Here is a 19,252-nt window from a genome sequence, read left to right on the forward strand (position 1 = left end):
GAACTTTTTGAATGACTGAATGCACTGGGGAGCACTGAACATAAATGTGGCTAATGAAAAGATTTGCTAGCCATAGCAATTCCAAACTCAGACAGAATTCAAGGGGATAATTTATCTGTTGATTCTCCATAGGGTTTTTTTGAGTATTTCAGTGTAAAAGGAACAAAAAGAAAGCAGTTTTTGAAACCAAATGGATGCATCAGGCAAACTTCATATATGAATTTATGTAGGAATAAAAAGATAAAGGTATTCTCCAAGGGTTAAAATGCCACTGGCCTGTTCCCCCGACACCAAGAGAGACCTTTTAATTTTCCCGAAAACATGAAGAGAATGTGGGGAGGGGAGGAAACAAAAAAGGAAGCCTACATTATACAAAGCCACTGCTAGGAGGGAAATGAGAATGCCAAGTAAATGGTGGGTATAGATGGTACCTGCCAACCAGTCAAGCTGTTTGATTGCACTCCTCTGTAGACCCAAGGGGGGAATTGGTAACGCAAGAAAGAAGGGTTAGTAATACCTTCTAGGGCTTTTATGAGGCTTACTATCGATCACAAACCTTTGTTGTTGAGGAAAAAGGTAAAAGAATATCTAGATAAATTGGAATTGACAAAGCTAGGCAACTTAGAAAAAGAACTCTCTCGAGTCTCCTGTAACCAAAGAAGAGATATTGAAAGTGATACAGTCAATGTAGCCCAGGAAGACTCTGGGGAAAAATGACTTTACCCATCAAGTATCCATAGTTGGAGGCATGTGGCTGGTATCAGCTTGTTATGGATGATGAGCTCACTGAGGCTTCTATCCCTTCTACATTTCATGCTGTAATTTCAGGATTTATTTGGGAATAAATGGAGATCATCTTAACAACTTACACAATTCTAGACTCCCAGACTGAGGGAAGATCTTATCAATACTTATAACTATCTAAAGGACAACTGTCAAGAGGATGAGGCCAGACTCTTCTCAGTGGTGCCCAGTGACAGGACAAGGAGCAATGGTCACAAACTGCAACACAGGAAGTTCCATCTGAACATGAGGAAAAACTTCTTCACTCTGAGGGTGACGGAGCACTGCGACAGGCTGCCCAGAGAGGTTGTGGAGTCTCCTTCTCTGGAGAAATTCAAAACCTGCCTGTGCATGATCCTGTGCAACCTGCTCTGGGTGATCCTGCTTTAGCAGGGGGTTGGACTAGATGATCTCCAGAGGTCCCTTCCAACCCCTACCATTCTGTGATTCTGTGATTCTGTGATTCTGTGAATTGAGTCAAAATGTGTAACTTAAAAGCCACTGAAAGAAAAGGAAGACAAAATATAAACAGAAGCTGGAGTAAGGCAGGCTACTGACTTCACAGAGCTCAGAGAACTAGAAGAAGGAAGGAAAAACTTCATTTTCCACCAGCCTTGAGTTTTTATCTTTTATCCACAAATGAGGATAATTAATCTTCTTAGTCTATTCTGTGGTCATTGGTGAGAGACACATTTGTTTGGAGACAAGTTTATAGTCAGAATTTAAACTAGATCCTTTCTGGATCTCTGGTCTCTCTAAATTGAAAATCTTTAATTCACTATAGAGGGATTATAAGGAATCTAGCTTGGTAACTTAGCTGGACAAATCAAGAGATTCGAGCTGTATACAAGTACTGCACTTGAGCCAAAGTCTGAGAGACACATTTTTAGGAGCACAATTAAACCACTCCTCCTCTTCATGCGTGCATAGGCAATATAGAACAGTAGGAATCTGTTACTGGCTAGGATAAAAAAGTACATTTTTTTTTTAATTTTTGTGAGTTGTTTGAGCTCATGAGGGTAGATTTAGAGATCTTATGTGCAACATGATTTCAATAGATTTTACAGTACTTCAGTAGATTTCACATTATATGCAGAGCTTTGCTCTGAGTTGTAATGATACTCCTTTTCTATACATCAGTGTATAGTATGGTGTCCTTTTTTTTTTAGCAAAATCTCAACTTTGCTGCCAGACAAAGAATACAAAGATACAAGCAATCTAAGTCTGAACAGTCAGTAATGGGAATAAAATTTGCTCAGGCATCATCTGGGCTTATATAAAAATGGACTAGAGGAGTCCCATCCCTCCAAGAAATCCTGCAATCCTGTAACTGTTGTATAAATGACTCCATCTACTGACACCCATTACTGCAGGTGAACCAAAGCCCCCACACAAAAAGATCTCCACTGTTGATCACTGGCCAAGGAGAAAAAACTGACAAAATGGTCAAGGACTCATCTGTGTGTCAGTTCCTGCAACAGCCTGAGGCACAGTTACATTTTGACACAGGGAGAGGGGGGCAAGGAAACTAGTGGGACAAGGGTACATGTGCAAGTCTTGTGCAGTAATTAGAGAACAAAGAAGACACATGGGATAACAAGCTGACTTCACCTCCCTTTAAGCAGTGGCCTATGGCTCCAAAAATACAGATATGTCAATCTCTCTCCATCAGTTACAGAGGGAGCTTAGGATGGCCATTTTCCTACCTAAAAGACTCAGTTATGCACTTAAAATCAGGTGAGAAGAATTCAAGCCTTTATTCATATAAACTTTGGTCTATTAAAATTAACTTAGCTTTCCTAACCTCAGTTCACCCTGCCACAGCTTCCAAGCCACTCTGGATTTTGCACACAGTACTGAGTGCTTACAAGGGGGAATTAGTGCCGATGAAATAACCAATGGTAAGGTGAATCTTCTTTTTTTTTTTTTTTTTTTTTTTTTTATTTCCCTGGGAAGGGAGCAGACAATGTAATTTCAAACCTTTTCTTCAGCAATGCTGTGACAGCCAAGTCAAGACCTCTAACACTTGTAGGAAGGAGTATGCACATATGTCTCTGAGTCTAGTTCTAGTTATCTGTATCCATGTGAGGATTCACCCACAACAGTCCAAAGGCAAGGATCAAGGCACTGGCACTGGTACAATTTCAGGAGAATACACAGATCTGCATGTAACTTTATGCTGAAAGGTACAAAATTATAGCTTCTTTGGAAGAACTGCAATGCCTTGAGTGGCCCTTAGGGCATAAAACCCTGCTGTATCAAATGATACAGCCTCAGCATGTGAATATAAGGACCATAATATTGAAGGTTTTACATATTTAATTTCCTGGCAGAGACCAAGCTGCAGTGATTTAAGCACTTGTTTGCCTTATCCAGGGCCATTTGCCTATGCTGCTTTTAGCACCAATGATGATATATTAAAACCTTTTGTTTGTGGGGGTACAAAATAAGAACTTATCTCCTAATAGCCGCAGTTTTGCTGTGTTTATGTCAGCACTGCAGTACATGAGGACTGGCATGTCTCTGCTGATTTAAATTCTCCTGAATACAAGCCTTCCAGAGCTGTAAATAGAGAGAGGTTAAGGCCAGATCTTCCAGCTCAGATGAAGTTGCTTCATCGTTTATTATTGTTCAGTTACAATCAAATTATTGATGTTCTCAACATTGCTGGGGCTACTGCATGATGCAAGCCACATGAGTGAAATAGTGGGAAACAAAGAAGAGAAAAATAATAACGTAGAAAAGAGCAGAGCTCTTAGCACCTGCATACACAATCATATGGAAAATAAAGCCCAGAATAGTGCAGAAAAACTATGCTTATTTTTTCTTCTTTCCCTTTGTTCATGCATGATTTGAAAGTCCTTTGCAAGGGAGAGGAGAAAAAATAAAGTTAAACATTCTCAGGAATGTTGAGATGTCAAAGTGCAGCTTTTTTCCCTTAAGCATATAAAATATTAAGAATGCTCAGCAAAAGCCAATAGGGAAGCTGCTTAGATAAGAAGATGAAAAATTAATTTTAATGCACAGAGGACTAAGTAATACACTTATTTCACAACCTCAATCAATTTTAATATTTTAGTATTTAAAAGTAGTGTCTCTCCAATAATACTTTTAAAGTTGCTTGTGTCTCTTTTTACTAACACTCTAAGTTGTTCTATTTCTCTTTGCCTTCTTGCTTTCGTTCTTTCCAATACGTGTAAGAGACTGCCTTAGATGCATTTCCTTCTTGGTAACTATCAGTACAAGGTGATTAATGGATTCCTCTCTTTCATGGTATGGTATTTCTTCTCTAGTCCTCTCACAGTTGAGAATAGAGGGTTCTTGCAAATAAATAGAGGCCAAATTCAGTGCACTGAAAACACTCATCTTCAACAACAGCCCAGCTAAGTTGCAGTGGAAGATTACATAGACATAGTCACTTCTCAATTAATTACTTTGAAAGAGTAATCCATAGGAGCCAAGGTTTCAGTGCAGACTGTAAAAATGCAGCCAGGAACTCAAGTGAAGATAAATGTGTTTAGGCCAAGCATCTCCATGGCTATATGACTGTATTATCATTACTGTCTGAATTATGTACTTTAAACCTATCTCAGAAGCACAGAATTACAGAATCGCAGAATGGAAGGGACCTCTGGAGATTATCTAGTGCAACCTCCCTGCTAAAGCAAGATCACCTAGAGCAGGTTGCACAGGATCGTGCACAGGCAGGTTTTGAATCTCTGCAGAGAAGGAGACTCCACAACCTCTCTGGGCAGCCTGTCCCAGTGCTCTGTCACCCTCAGAGTGAAGAAGTTTTTCCTCATGTTCAGATGGAACTTCCTGTGTTCCAGTTTGTGCCCATTGCCCCTTGTCCTGTCATTGGGCACCACTGAAAAGAGTTTGGCCCCTTCCTCTTGACACCCACCCTTTAGATATTTATAAATATTAATAAGATACTCTCTCAGTCTCCTTCTCCAGACTAAGCAGACCCAGCTTTCTCAGTCTTTCCTCATACAAGAGATGCTCCAGTCCCCTCATCATCTTTGTAGCCCTCCTCTGGACTCTCTCCAGTAGTTCCCTGTCTGTCTTGAACTGGGGAGCCCAGAGCTGGACACAGCACTCCAGATGTGGCCTCACCAGGGCAGAGCAGAGGGGGAGGACAACCTCCCTCGACCTGCTGGCCACTATCTTCTTAATGCACCTTAGGAGACCATTGGCCTTCCTGGTCATGAGGGCACATTGCTGGCTCATGGAGAGCTTGTTGCCCACCAGGACTCCCAGGCCCTTCTCTGCAGAGCTGCTTCCCAGCAGGGCAATCCCTAACCTGTACGGTTAGGACCCTACACTTGCTCTTATTGAATGTCATATGATTCCTCTCTGCCTAACTCTCTGGTCTGTTCAGGTCTCACTGAACAGCAGCACAGCCTTCTGGTGTGTTGGCCACTCCTCCCAGCAAACTTGCTGAGGGTACACTCTGTCCCTTCATCCAGGTCGTTGATGAATACATGGAACCAGGCTGCACCCAGTACTGACACCTGGGGCACACCACTAGCTACAGGCCTCCAACTAGACTCTCTGCCACTTATCACAACCCTCTGAGCTCTGCCATTCAGCCAGTTCTCAGTACACCTCACTGTCCACTCATCTAACCCACACTTCCTAAGCTTGTTTGTGAAGATGTTATGGGAGATGGCGTCAAAAGCCTTGCTGAAGTCAAGGCAGACAACATCTACTGGTCTCCCCTCAACCTCCCAGCCAGTCCTGTCATTACAGAAGACTATCAGACTGGTCAGGCACGATTTCCCCCTGGTGAATCCATGCTGATGATCCACCCCCAATAACCTCCTTTTCTCCACATGCTTATTAATGACCCCCAGAATGAGCTGTTCCATCACCTTTCCAGGCATGGATGTGAGGCTAACTAGCCTGTAGTTTCCTGGGTCCTGCTTCTTGCCCTTCTTGACGACCAGAGTGACATTGGCTTTCCTCTAGTCCTCAGGCATCTCTCCTGTTCTCCATGGCTTTTCAAAGATGATTGAGAGCAGCTTAGCAATAACATCTGCCAGCTCCCTGAGCACTTGTGGGTGCATCCCATCAGGGCCCATAGATTTGTGGATGTTGAGTATGTAGATGTTCTCTAACCCAATCCTGTTCGACCAAGGGAAGGTCTTCCTTTCGCGAGACTTTCTCTCCTACCTCCAGGGTCTGGGATTCCTGAGGGTGGGCCTTAGCAGTAAAGACCAAAGCAAAGAAGGCATTCAGTAACTCCTCCTCTGTATCCTCCATCACCAGGGTACCCATCTCATTCAGCAGCAGTGCATGTTTTTCCTAGTCTTTCTTTTGCTGATGATGTATTTGAAAAAGCCCTTCTTGTTGTCCTGGACATCCCATGCCAATTTTAATTCCAAGTGGGTCTTGGCCTTCCTCCTTGCATCCCTACATTCTCTGACTACATTCCCATATTCCGCCCAAGTGTCCACTGCCTTTTTCCACATTTGGTAAACTTCCTTCTGCCATTTGAGTTTTTCCAGGAGCTCCCTGATCAACCATGCAGGTCTCCTGCCTCCTTTGCTGAATTCTTACCCACAGGGATGCACTGATCTTGAGCTTGGAGGAAGTGGTTCTTCAATACTGAGCAGCTTTCTTGGGCCCCCTTACCTTCCAGAGCCCTAACCCATGGGATTCTCTCAAGCAGGTCTCTGAAGAGGCCAAAGTTGGCTCTCCTGAAGTCCAGGGTTGCAATCCTTCTTACTGCCCTGCTCCTTCCATGCAGCATCCTGAACTCCACTATCTCGTGGTCCCAGCAGCCAAGGCTGCCCCCAACCTTCACATCCCAAACCAATCCTTCTTTGTTTCTTAGTACAAGGTCCAGCAGCACCCCTCTCCTTGTGGGCTCCTCCACCAGCTGTGTCAAAAAGTTATCATCAATGCTCTGCAGGAACATCCTGGACTGTGCGTGCCTGACTGTGTTCCCTTTCCAGCAAATATCAGGGTGTCTGAAGTCCCCCATGAGGACCAGGGCCTCTGACCTGGCTGGGGACTTCCAGCTATGTGTAGAAACCCTCATTGACTTCCTCTTCCTGATCAGGTGGCCTCATTGACTTCCTCTTCCTGATCAAGTGGCCTGTAGTGTCACCCGTGTTAGCATGCCCCTTAATTCTAACCCGTAAGGTCTCAACTCATTCTTTATCCATACCTAGATGGATCTCGATGCATTCCAGTTGCCCTCTCACAGAAAGAGCAACTCCACCGCCTTGTCTTACTGGCTTATCTTTCCTAAAACATAGATAGCCATCCACAACAACATTCCAGCCATGTGAACTATCCCACCATGTCTCTGTAATTGCAATGAGATCATGGCCCTGCAACTGCACACAGACCTCTAGTTCTTCCTGTTTATTCCTGTTTATTCCTCATGCTGCCTGCATTGGTGTACAAACACCAAGAAATTCTTTACTGTTGGAGTGGTGAGGTACTGGAACAGGTTGCCCAGAGAGGTTGTGGATGCCCCATTCCTGGAAGTGTTTAAGACCAGGCTGGATGGGTCTAGTGGAGGGTGTCCCTGCCCACAGCAGGGGGGTTGGAACAGATGACCTTTGAGGTCCCTTCCAACCCAAACCATTCCATGATTCTATGATTCTGTGATGATTCTATGATTCTATGAACATTTAAGAGAGGTAGTCGAGTGGAGAGGTTTCCCTGCAGGGTTGCAAGAGGGTCCACTGTAGCCACACACACCCTTGATGTGGTTAGCTTTCTCCTGTATAGTGAGTATGGTCTGTGAGTGGGTTGCCCCATTAGAATACAGTATAGACATGCTTGGAGAGGAAATCCTTTTCTGTCAATTAAAACAACAACAGCAACAGCAACAAAGCAAAGAAAAAAGTGGAGGGAAAAATCCACAAAACTAATTCTTGATTTACACATTGGTAATCATGTCCAGAAATGGCCCTAGGAAAAAGGAAAAACAGCTTTAAAAATAGATTCAAAAGTTACAAGTTCTATGCTGATTTCCAGGTGGATCCCTAAATAGCAAGGAATCTTCTTTTACGTCTAACACTGCTTTTATTGGGTGCCTGGGAAAATGGACTTCTTATAGTTATTAACTGTTCAGCTGTCAATGAAAGAGGTTAAGTTGTCTGCCTTATTCCTCCGTTTAGGCATTAATCTTCACCACCACATACCTGACTCATTTGGTAACAGAGCTAGTTATGGGCAAGTCATTCCCCCTGCATTTCCCCCCATAATATTATTTGAAAGCAGCACAAATTTAAGTTGATGTGAAGAGCGTACTCTTTGAAACTATGTTCCTCTTAGGCGAAGAAATATTCTCTTTAATTGTGCCTAACAATCTTAGACGTAACTGGATAGTATATAAATAGAGTACTGCACATTAGAAAAATGGCCATGTGTGCTATAGACAAATATACCAGCCTTTACTGATCACATTTTCTTCTTCATTATACTAGATTTCCTAATTATCATACCATCATAGCACTTAGAGAAAGAAAAGATTGACTAAATACTATCTGTAATGTTATGGCAGAGAGAGCTGGTATTTTATTTTATATTTTACTTTTTATTTTTTAAGCTTCATTCACAACATCTCTGGAATTTAGAATGATATTCAACCAGAGAGAGATTTAGGAAAGTACAAATATTTCTGATGATATATGTAACTTCTTTAAAAAAAGCAGCAGTATGGCTGACTGAGCATTCCCACAGGAAACAGCTCTTACGTGTTCGAAGGTGTAGAACAAACGAAAACACCCTACAATAGCAGCACACAGTAGCTCCCAAATATGATCTAGTCTGCCATTATTTCCTTTTCCTTCTTGATATATTCTCATCAAAAGAGGAAGAGTCTGTTTACAAATGCCATCCAAGTTTTTGTTTAATAGGCAATGATGTTCCTGGAATTTCCCAAACCATTCTACCTAAATAGTGAGAACTGAAATGCAGCTCAAATATTCCTTTATCTGTATGAGCACTTTATAGTCACTTAAGATCAGTCTAATATTTTTTTGTTTGTATAATTGCAAATTTTTATTACAATAGCCTCCTTTTTTTTCAATACCTGAACAATTTCTAGCATTTTTTGTTAATTGCTTATTTTACACTTTTTTCTTTCTTTCTTTTCCTTTTTTTTTTCCTTTTCTTTCTTCTTCCTCCTGATATTAAGGTGTCTGAGTCTGTTTGTGACATTCTAAGAACAATCACCTTAACGAGGCAGCTGTTTATGAAACGGAGTTCTCTGGAGTGTTATTAACATACGAACTCTAGTAAAAATGCATCTCTGCTCCAGAGAGCCTTGTACAGACACATCCAAGATGGATATGTAAGGAATCAAGCTAGAGATAAAATGTTCTGATGAAAAATGTTTGTTTGCTTGTATGTTTTTCCTTTGAAAAATGAGTTTTCATCATATTATATAGGCACTGTCCATTTTGATGATCTTTCTGATTTTGGAAAACAATAGTTTGGAACAGAGTAAAATATTTCATTTAAAATCTCAGTTCACACCTAACCTTTTCCTTTCGAATTGTCATTTGAATTAAAGTAGAATTTGATTGGCATTCCAATTTACAATGCCAATTTGATACAAAAATTATGCTTCACATCAACTTTTCACAATGAAACGTTTCATTTGAAATCAAAGTTGTGATTCAATGTTTCATTTTAACCTGTCAAAACATTTTGTTTTAATTGGAAAAAAAAAAAGGTAAAAAAAAGCTACTTCAGCCTTCTGTATCCATTGCTTTCTGAAGCTTAGTTTTTTATCATTTCAATCTGGTGTATTTATCAAAAATAATTGTAATAAAATTTTTAAACACCCATAAATACTATTTAACTCATATAATTTATTCTTAAAATTAAATACATGAAATTGCTATAAAATTCTGAAGAGAAATTTGGAATGTTCAAAAAACACCTTAATATAACTACGTCACTTCCTAAAGTAATATTTAATTTTCCTTTGATGAACACTGAACAAATTGGACAGGTTTAACACATGGTGTATATATTATGATGAAATAGCTTTTGGATGCCTACATGATCTTAAAATATTGTGAAAAAATCCTTTAAATTCTTTGTAAAATAAGTAAATTTTAAATATAATTATTATAATGAGGTGAATTACTTGTATAACTTATAAACCAGAAAAAGTAAATGCTTAGGTTGAATTAGAAGCAAAGAGGCTCTAAATTTTGGTATTAATATTACATATGTACCTATTGAAGTTTGAATGACATTACGATTAATACTATTTAAAATCCCTTCCAGTTCCAGTTACAATTTGAACTGGGTTTTTTAGAAAGATGGAACAGATATTTTTGTTACCTTTTTTTTCTTTAGACATAGGGTTTCATTTTCATTTTCCAATTTTTAATTAACTTTTTTTAAGAGCAGTTTCATGCAAGAACAACAAAATAAACACATTTTGAAAATAACAAATCAAAAAAGAAAACAAATGTTTTTAAACATATTTGTCTGAACAGAGGCAGTAGGAATTTTTTTTTGTTATTAGCCAAACCAGTTGTTCATCTTCCAATAGCAGTGTTTCTAAAATAAGATTAATTTTAGGTCACAGTCCTATTTGTAAACTATATAAATGGAGAAATGATATCACATATAGTACAGAAAAATAAAAACAAAATAGTCCTTTCTTCTGTTTATCCTTTTTTCTAACTGCTTTGCTTACATTGTTCATAAGAGGGTCTTATACTGCCCTACACATATATTGTGGACATTATTTTGCACATGAACTATAGTAATTGATAACTAAATATTGCCCAGATAAAACCCAAGCCTATTAAAATATTTACAAATCTTAACAGAAATAAATATGCATAATAGACTTCATCCTATTCTGACAGCCATTTTGAGAAGCTTTTTTCTATTTGCACAATGAATTAAAGCAATTATTGTTCATTCTGCTGTAAGCCCCAGAGGCTCCATTATGTTACCTTGTGTAGAAGGACACGTAAAAATATAGTACTCATCCTGAAAACTTTACACTCTGCATAGAGGGGAAAAAAAAAAAAAAAAAGAGAAAAAGAGGGAAAATTAAGAAAAATGTGCAAAAAGTCAATTGATATTCTCACAGCTGCACAGATCTTTGGAACCATTAAGGAGGTCTTGTAACCAAAACGGCGGTTCACTTTCCTCAGTACAGTCTTCAGGCCCAAGACCACAGCTCATTGCTTAAGGATAAATTAAGAAATTAGACTTCATTAACATTCTATTTGTTTTTAAACTAGAGAGAGAGTGGCTGACTTCCAGGCAGAGTGGGGTGGGTGACGTTGAGCACATGTTGTTGATTCTACCACTCTCCTTTGCTAGTCCTATAAGAAAGTTTAGCACTGAAGAGAAACTAAAGAGCAAGCTGGCATACACATAGGATGAGGTCCCTGGTAATGCAGGAATTAAACACTCTAGAAGGTCTCATTTGTGAGAATAAATGCCATTTCTGGCCTCTAAAACTGCATGGGACATCTAGAGACTAAGGTGCAAACAGACTCACTACAACTAAGTCTATCAACAGCTTGAGTAGCTTTACCCTGGAGTAACTTGATATCTGACAATTGTGGTACATCTCCGCTGATATCAACATAGGTTCTTCCATTAAAAAGAGAATGTTTTTATATCTATGCACATATACTCTAAAAATTAATACTGGGCATTTTTCTTGCACAAAATTTCTGTTGCTATCAAAACTTACAGAAGGATGTGATGCTGAAGTGTTTCAATAAACTCAAAAAATGACATTAAAGTTTTTGTGTTCTCTTAAGGGTTTTTGTGTGTGTGTGTTATTCACTGAAAGAGAAGAGTTAAGCACAAAAGGAACCACTTTGCCTTAATCAAAACAGAGCATTCAGTTTGGCTGGAGACTAAATATTTTTGAAACTAATTGCAGGAAAAGTGTTTCTATCTCTTATTTTCATGCAGCTTATTTTGACTGGCAAGAGAGAAACATTCTCCAATTACTGTGTTCTTTAAATGATGCCTTTTTTATTTTAACTGATATATTTTTCAGTATGTTCTTAAAGTCAAAATGGAAGGATTATTTATTTATTTTGTTTTTTATTTATTTTATAAAATGGGGCTTGAGAAGGTCAGAACATTCAATTACAGCAAAGGCTGGTAAAGCCTCCATGGACAGGGCATCATTACTGGAGTTTTTACTGCAATCCAACTGTCAGCTCCTGGGTGTAATTTCCTCCTTTCTGCTGCATGCAGAGAATTCTTGGAGATAGAGGGATATTTTTAAAACATTATCTTCTTTACCGTGTACTACAGAAATCAACCTCTGCAGCCTTCTTCCACTCCCCAGTGAAGGAGAAGTTGAGCTCGCCCTTTCTGCCCCATGCAACATATAATGGGGCATGCCCCACTGAATGGCACGTGATGGAAATGGGCTCCCGCAGTGGACTGAATTAAATCAGATACAACAATCTCTTACTGCAGCACTGCAGTTTGTTTCTGATGGTCTTTATTTAGCACACAAGATGAAGAAATGCGAAACTTGTGCATTGTTGATCTGGCTTTGTAAATAGTGCAAGAATTGGAAGGAAAAAATAAAATTTCTTTCTCAAATAAGGTTTATCTTCCACTAGGAAAAAAACCCCAGTTGTTCTTTAGAGTGAGACTGGGCTTCTGGACGAAGACATTCAAGCTCAGTTGTCTTCATGGAAGGTAGTTGTCTCAGCTTTTGTTACAGTCCCTGGAAAGTTTAGTCAATAGAAGCATCGATTACATTTAACTACAGCTGTGTATGCAGTAGTATTTGAGATGTGTTAGGGTATCAGAGCTATCTGCATGGGACTGGTAGATATGATGTGGGACTATGGGATACCCTTGGCTTTCCAGACCATTAGTTGGAGACCAGATAAGGGTGCCTTAGGACAACATAGATGTTTCTATGTCCTGTGTTTTAAAAGCTGAAGGAAACTCCACTGAATGTACTGTTTAGAGATCTGCTGAAAACTCTTGCTCACATGTAGGCACTTATGAGGTGTCTTAATTTGTTTTAAGCTGTGAATTGAATCTCAACCCCTATGAAAGAAAACCCTATGGCATGTTTATAATCACTGCAAATTTATGCATCCTTCAATGGTGAATCAAAACTAAGACTAAAGAATCATTCACTGGAGGTGATGTTCTCTTGGAAGCTGCCTCGGTAAATGGGATTTAGTTTAACAAACTTGATAGATGTCTGTATTTTGGAAACATGAACACAGGCAGTTGTGGATGGGAAAAAACAACAACTAAACAGAAACTAGTTAGTTCAGAGATGGTTTCTGTTACCATCTGAGCACGTGCTAGTGGACTACTGTAAAGTGTGTGCCAAGACCAGTGAGTCCAGCAGTTCAGGCTCTGAAATGAAGCTGAGGCCATTTTTGGCTAGCTGCCTCTTTGAATCAGGCTGAGCTGAACTGGAACCTAGCATAACCTAGCATCTGGTGGTGGTTTATGGCAGTAGGTCTCACACAGCTTGCAGTTCTCCAAAGTACAGGAAGGCTATGCATTGGGTTGAAGGGATTAAGCACAAAAATAGAGTGTTCCACCAGTTAAATCTCTGTTGCTAAGGAGATCTTTCTGTGCTGATCTCTACAAGTATGCCAGTGCTCCCATTCTTTCCGATGCCATCTTATTTTTAAAAGATTTTGGTGTTAAAGTCTTTCAGCATTCTGTCTTCATGCCACCTTTATCAGAAAATTAGACAACTTCTGTGGCTGCAGTCAAACAATATCATGCTGGACATGAGTACACTTCCTACCTTCTCAAGCCAACCTATTTAAAAGAAATAATTAAACATGTAAGAAACATGTTAAATTGCTGAATTTCCACTAGGCACTAATGTAGTACAAACTATCCATGCAAATAGGTATTTGGGCAAATTGTCTGCTGGTCCAGCTTCATTGGCTTTAATCAGTAAAGAACTCAGCTGAGGTTTCCCAAGGGAAGTTGTTGGAATCTAAACTGATGCTGTGTTTGAGTTTGGCCAGGAAGCCATGATGAACTAAATCTATACTCAAACATACTGTGATTTTCTCAGTTCTTCATATATCTGTCCTTTTCAGGCCACTTCCTTTAAAAAAATAAATTACTGCAAAATATTTTTACTTCCCTATTTTCACACCCTGAATTCATGGAAACGTCCATTTGTTAATGTTTAAATAGAATTATTTGGGGTGGGATGCCCACTAATAGGTAAATACTATGTTGGAAGGGATGTGAAATCTGAAGCCATCTTCCCCTTCCCCATGAATGAACAAAAAGCCTTACTCTGCCTCTCACTTCCTTCCCCATTTCCAACGAACCAAACCAAACCAGACCAAAACAAACCACTATTAATATATAGGGAGAATTTTCCTTCACTAATGATATTCAATTGTTCTAAGAAGAAAAAAATGGTACTAAGTATAATGAGATGCCAAATACAAAAAAGCCATGCTGCTCATCTCTAAGCCCTTCTGTTCCTTGAAGTGAAAACTCATTTTAAGAAGATTATGCTGCATATATTAGAAGATGGGCTGATATTTTGCATTCATACTCTACTGGGGCTTTGGCAGTAAAAGAGAGAGGAAGAGAAGGAAAACAGCGAAGCTAAAAAACAACATTTGTTCCTATTTACCTAATATACTAATATGAGGCATAAGTCTCTTCATTCATTTAGGCTTGAAGATATATATGTATAAAATGATGGATTCTTCAGCTGAAAAGGAGTCATGTATTATTTTTGATTAGCAAGGAGGCTACAGAGGGGAATAAGGTGGTATTTGAATGAATTCCAAATTCAACATGAGCTACACAATTTTCCTGGTTTCAGGGAAACAAAAACTGAAGAAAAATTTCCTTTGATTAGAGGAGAAGGGCTCAGATTACCCACAAAATACTTCCAGAGTTGTAAAAATGTAAGAAGGTTTAATTCCTTTACTGCATGAGGGGCAGGGAATACATCTCCAAAGAATGAATAGCTGAATGAGGGTTCCTTAATGAATTTGTAATGAACAAAGCCTTTTCAATCCATACCCAAGGAAGATATTGCTGGGGTTGGTGTTGAAATTTTAAATAAGAAATTGTGTGTCTGTTCTCCACCTTAATTATCTCTTAACAATGTTTTTGCCATGGGAATTGACTATAAGTTTTTAATCTAATGATTTGTTTAAGATAGAAAACTGTACAAATAAGATTTTTGGTTAATTTTTGAATGTTTATTATGTCAATTTAGGACTAAGTTTAGCTATCTGTGGTTGCAAATGCAAGATTTGCTCTGTCCTGGTCTCTTTCTTAGGCCCATCTAATTTATTTTTCAAAAGGAATTAATACAAAATTATGTTACTGACCTCATGTTATATCGAACTCTTACTATGTTAAGGTCCTGCTGTGAGTGAAGGGTTGGGCCAGATGACCTCCCACCCCTCTAACATAAATTATTCTGCTTGTTTGGCAGTTATTTCATCTAAAGACTTGTCACCTATTTAATTTCATTTTATTATTTCTTTTCCTTTCATTTCATTAGCATCAGTAGCAACATTCTGGCAAGAAATAAGGGCTTGATACTGAATCATTAAATTTTGAATGATTTTTGCATCGTACATGAGAGGAATTAATTTGAGTTGCAACTAGGCAAAAATAAATTGACATTTTTTTCTATATTACATTTACCACCATTTGCAAAACTATAGCATAACTTAACATTCTGTTTCTCTCAAAAACAAATAAAAGAAAAATATTTTTCCCTATAATAAATTTATACACACACCCACACACTCTTACATATATATGTCATACATACACACACACACATGCACACACACAAATCCATACATGCCTGAGATAAACACTTTTTAAAGGCAAAGAAGTTATATGTTTAAAAAGTCAAATACTTAAAGGATTTAGGGGCCAATTTAATTTTCATTTGTGTCTTTCATGCTTAAAAGTCTCATTTTAATTTAAATACAAGAGATTTAGACTTCTGATTATAAGGCTACCACTGAAAATTAAATTTAGGTTCCTAAATCATGTATGCATTTTGAAAAGTAAAACTAAACCAAACCCTTTGATCCTTTAAAATGTATATAAGTTTATACAAGTTTAAAAGATTTAAAATTAAGCTCTTCCATTATAAACTTAAATGCTCTCACTATACCTGTTTAATGACATCAGGGAAAAAAAAAAAAAAAAACAAACCATAACAACAACCAAAACCAAAACCCCACAAAACCCACCTGGTCAAAATACATTGGTTTTTAAAGTTTGTAATTCGGCTTTCTAACTGCTGTCCAAGAAATTAATTGAAAAAACTGCCCAGTTTATGATGTGTTGAAACAAGAGAGAATATGTATGTATTTGTTTTTGCTGAGCTACTTCTGTGCATGGTAGTCCTCTCACCAGTCCAAACCTGTGGTGTCAGAGCTAAGGCACCTGGTCAGAGCAACTTGAAATGCAGTTCATGAAAGTTGAGCAGTCCGGAAAACATACGATCCATCTAATGTTTTATGCATACCTATAGGTCGATACTGTTATTTATCATTACAGCATACTGGCATGTAGACAGAGCCCGAGAGAGGACCACAGGGCTATAAGCCGAAGGGAAGTACGAACGAATGACAGCCCGGCACTGCAGTGCATCTATTTGGTAGCAATTATCAGTTTGTGAATAACTACCAGAAAAGCTGTGGAAGAAGTGACCTGATGACCACAGATGATTCTTAGACACCTCCGCAAGTTGTGTGGAATAATACTGGAAGAAACTTGCTAGCTATGGGACAAAGTAAATTATTCTGAACTAAGCAGTACTAAAAAAATTGTTTCGAAGCTCACGAAGCAATGACATTACACAATGTCAAGAAATGCTTTAAAATGAACACAAGAAACAAGTGTCCAAATTAATGAGACTTTACTGAATATTTTGTTTTATTTATGGCTGTCACCTCAAATTTTAGTCAGATAAATCAGTTGATGTTTTCCCATGGAAGTAATAATAAAAGTACTCAGGCTATATTACCTAATGTGACACACATGAAGGAATCAATCATTGGAAACGCCCCTGCAGGAAAATAGTGCATCCACCTCTTGCAAACATGACTCTATGCAAAGGCTAAATTGCAGTGAGTGTCAGGCATACTGATCACAATCCAGGGCTGGACTGAGGTTTTCCTGGCTGAAAGGTTGAGAGAAAGAAGAAATTACTTCCAGTCCTTGCCCTCTCCTTGACTACAGATGTAGAAGATGTATTCTGCAAACTGAGCCCTAGGGAATTAGGAAGAGAAGAGAAAAGACGTGAAATAAACCCAACAGGGGAGGAGAATACTGGAGATCACACAATAAGTTGGCGTCAGAGCTCAATGGTTTAGTAGTTGCTTTCCTTTGAGCATTCCTCTGAACCATGAGTTTTCAAATGTTAGTCCTCAGAGCGCCCTTAGGTGTTCTCCGGAGAGAGTCCTTTCAAAATGGCAAGCTCAATATCACATTTCTTGAGCTGCTGTTCCCTTCTTAGTGCAGCCCTGCCTGTTACTCCTTAAAAGCAGCATGGGATGTTATTCTGGGTTTCTCTTGGCTAGGTATTTCCTTAGCAGGATTGTGACTGCAGTTTCTTACACAGAAGACTTCACATTTGAAGGAGAATCTACAAGTGAGTTGCTGGAGAAATGAAAGATTAAAGCAATATAGAAGTCTTTCCTTCAGGAGGGTCCAAATAGATTCAAATGAGGGGTTATAATTAGAAAATTCCATTTGTATACTTAGAAAAGTTTCATTTTGTTAAAGTTACTTTGGTCATGGGAACATGTTGTCTAGTTGTCACAAACAAGGTAGGAGAACATGCTCATTCCCATCTCAATAAACTCAACTGTTTGCGTTGGTCTTCTGGTCTATACGAACTATCCACACTAGTTGGATTTCTGAATAATTGAAGAGGTGTTAGTTCTGGCATTGTCATGACAAGGGGATAGGTCCTGTCTTACCTTCATGCTGACCAAGTCTGTATTTGCCTTACTCTGATCATCTTGTCTGTCTAAACAGTAAGGCTTTAACTGCAGATTTGACTGAGGTTCAAATTTGGCTCAGGTCTGGGAACATAGTTGCCTTTGGCTTTTTTATATGACTTGCAATGACCACAGAGAAAGCCTAATTTAGGTGCTTCGGTTAAGTGCCTGAATTAGGATGACATGAATCTAGTCCTTAAAGATTATGATTGTCCCTTGTAGAGTGGCTAGCACAATGAAAACGGCTGAGTAAAATTGTGGTACAAAATAATGTGTAGTAATAATCTGCATAACGATAAGTGAAGTTGTTTATTACAAATCAAGCCAAGTGACATCTCTCACCCATGAAGCTTGATTTATTTCCTTTTTCCTGGCATGGCTTATGGCATGCGTTAGCACTGTTATCCATGCATTATAAATATTTATTTATGTATTTATATTTTATGCTTTTACAGGCCAGTAAAAACAAATAACTGAACAAGTTTACAGGCAGTTACTTTGGTGTTTAATGGAAATAATAGTCTGCAAATGTCTTGCTTTGTGAGAGCACTGAGTTGAGCTTCTCCAGGGAACCATTTACAGCAACTGAGATTTCTCCCTTTGGGTGTTGGGAACCCAGTCTTTAAGTCTCTTTTTTATTCTTTGCAACACCATGAAAACAGGAAAATTCTTTCAATGACACTGAAATTTCTCAACAATTGCTGTATCATGGTGAGAAAACAAATGACAGCAGTTTGACATAATGATCTGAAAAGAAGTAATTCAGGCTCTGTCCTGACTGATAAATATTATTAGTGAAAATTCTGGCTCTTGGTTTTTAGAGTAAAAATATTTTTCATTTTGGAAGAAAAATGAATTATTAAGACATTTTAAAACTATATATTCTCCTTTACTTTCCCCTTTTTTTAAAAAGAAATATTACAGAAAAAGGAAGGTAAGAAGAGGGAAGTTGGGGGGGTGGGGGGAAGGAGTATAAAGACAGACAAGAGAGAGTACTTCCAGAAAATATAAACTGAAGAAATTTCAGTGCCTCTGTTTTGATTAGTTTCTTTGATGTCTTTAGTTGTGGTTTGCTGAAAATGGGAATATTTGGGGAACACTAAATTTTACGTGGGAATTTTTTTTTTTTTTTAATCAGCCACATTTCTTCTTCTCCACATTTACACACAAAATCTTTTTCTTTTTTTTTTTTTTTTTGGCCCAGGTCTCTCACTTGGTCCAACTGTCTCATCACAATTTCACTGCCACAAAGGGGCTTGGCTTTACTGAAAGATCACATCCTATATGGGGTAGTTTCCTGTTTAGCTAGAGCAAAACAGCTATGCAGCATGGCAGGAGAGGCACAGCCGAGGAGAGGGAAAAAGAGCATTGTGGGTTCCTACCTATGCTGGAGGCCAAGTATCTTGTTTAAACCTTGACCAGGTTCAAAAACTCAAGGCAGGAAAAAAAAAAAAAGAAAGAAAGAAAAAAAAAAAAGAAAGAAAAGGAAAAAAAAA

The sequence above is a fragment of the Balearica regulorum genome, chromosome Z (genome assembly GCF_011004875.1).
Source record: "Balearica regulorum gibbericeps isolate bBalReg1 chromosome Z, bBalReg1.pri, whole genome shotgun sequence".
Taxonomy (NCBI): Eukaryota; Metazoa; Chordata; class Aves; order Gruiformes; family Gruidae; genus Balearica; species Balearica regulorum.